This window comes from Echinops telfairi, unplaced genomic scaffold (assembly GCF_000313985.2).
Source record: "Echinops telfairi isolate 266 unplaced genomic scaffold, ASM31398v2 ScPeMD7_8;HRSCAF=38, whole genome shotgun sequence".
Classification (NCBI taxonomy): domain Eukaryota; kingdom Metazoa; phylum Chordata; class Mammalia; order Afrosoricida; family Tenrecidae; genus Echinops; species Echinops telfairi.
Genome location: NW_022103905.1, coordinates 2,171,568 through 2,173,702, shown reverse-complemented (window position 1 = coordinate 2,173,702; position 2,135 = coordinate 2,171,568). Strand labels below are relative to the sequence as shown.

At 38.7% G+C, this 2,135-nt stretch overlaps 1 protein-coding gene across 1 annotated transcript in view; it reads left to right on the top strand.

Annotated features, from left to right (window-relative positions):
• The window catches only part of FRMD5 (FERM domain containing 5), a 348,700-nt gene that overhangs the window by 201,699 nt on the left and 144,866 nt on the right, over positions 1-2,135 (top strand).

The following is a 2,135-nucleotide window of genomic DNA, read 5'->3' as shown; positions in this document are numbered from 1 at the left end:
CTTGGGTTGGCCTGGGAGATGGATAGCAAGAGGAAAAGAGAGCAACAATGAAGGTTGATTTTAGAGATCTGGAGAAAGGATGCTGCAGAGAATAGATGTTAAGGTAATCTACTTTGGATGAGAACCAAGTAAATCTTGAGAATTACTCTCTAAATCGTTATTGTCTTAAAGGCCCTTTCCTTCTGGTGCTGACAGCATTCTCCTAAGACGGTAGGTTCCCCATGTCTCTCCTGAGACTGAGAGCCTAGCCCCACTTTCTTTCTCTGCTCATCATGACCAGAGGCAATCTGAGCAGTCATTATTGGTGTTTGTACCTTCTAGCCTTGACCCCACATTAGAATCAATAAGAAGCTTTATAGAAATACTGATACATATGTCATTTTCTTCTTAAAAAGCTCCTCACATGATTCTAATGTGCAGCCAAAGTTGACAATAGGACTCAAGAGCAAGGCTCCTCAAATTTTAATGTGCAAATAAATCATCTGGGGAACTTGTAAAAATGCAGATTCTGATTTTAATAGTGCAGGGTGGGGTCTCAGATTCTGCAGTCTGCCCCCCAGGGGATGGAGACAGTTTTAAGTAGCAAAGTTCTAACACAATGGTTCTCAAACTCTAAGTTCTTGGTACACACACACACAAACACACACACACAATCAACCATGGAATCTTTTTACAATGGTAATGGTGACATCAAGACTCGTGAAATAAGAATCCGTAAAAGATCAAAAATGGTGATTCCATTAGCTTAAGTTTGGGAACCTTAATTTTAGAGCTACAGTGTATAATACGGTAGCCACTAACCATGTGTGCCTATTTAAATTAAAAATGCAGAAGATTGAAAATTGAGTTCCTCATTTCAAGTGTTTAGTGGCTTCCATTGTAGAGAACATTTCCATCGTCACAGAAAGTTCTATTGTAAGATCAAATTCTAGAGCAGTACTAGGTTTCACGTACATACACACGTGCACAAGGAGTGGTTCTTGCTATCAGAGACTGATAAGATTCAGTTTTATTAGCTAAAAACTATCGAATTTAACCTAAAGGTGGGCAGACTATAATAGTTTCTGTTTTACCCTTGGATATAATCATCCTGACAATCCTATCCTACCATCCTCCCAGTGGGGTTCATAAAAAACACTTGGATTCCTCGGTGTCTCCATTTCTTTTTGAAGAGTAGACTGCCTGTATCGAAACTGGAAGCAAGGTTGTATGTGGCAGAGAGGAGGCCAAGAAGCCTCTTTTCTGAAACTAATAGTACTTGATGAAATCTATGTATTAATTTCAACATTCAGCTTAAATGAAACATGATCTCTTATTATTTTAAAGGTTTTGTTTTTATTTTCTCTAGAATTTACAACTTTGCTCTCAAAGAAATAATTATACATATTCATGAATGCCCAACCGGAATTAGGGACTTCTGCAGTAGGGCAGTTCTCAAGTTGAAATGCCAAGTCAGATTAAAACAAATAAACAAAAACTGAACAATCTCCAACTGGAGAGCTACAGCAAGAACAAATTTCAATGCTGCGGTGAGACTTTTTACTGGGGAATATTTGTTGCCTCTATTCGAAATCCAAATTGATAACAGAGCTCACTGCCATTGAGTTGATTCTGAAGTCCAAATTGAGTTGATTCTGAGTTGTAGCTTCCCAATAGGACACAACTGCCCCTGGGGGTTTCCCAGAATATAACTCTTTATGGAAGCAGAAAGCCTCATCGATAGCTGGTGGTTTTAAACTGCTAACCTTAAAGTTAGAAACCCAGCATGTAACGCACTAAACTACTTTAGAACAGAAAGCAACTATTATATTTTATTTTAAGCTTTTTATTATGAATTGGGTGAAGGTTTACAGAGTGTACAGAGTACACCAGTACTGTTTTTGACAGAATACATTTTATCCTCTGGCCTATAGTTTAATTGAGGGCTTCCTGTGTCTCTCACGGAACCCTGGTGGTGCTGTCAGGTAAACGTTGGATTGCTAACTGCAAGGTCGTCAGTTCAAACCCACGAATCACTCTGTGGGAAAAAGATAAGGCTATCTACTCTTATACAGATTTACAGTCTTAGAAAATATGGTGAAGAAAGCTGGTGGTGCCTGGCTATCAAAAGATAGAGCATCCTGGGTCTTTTTTTA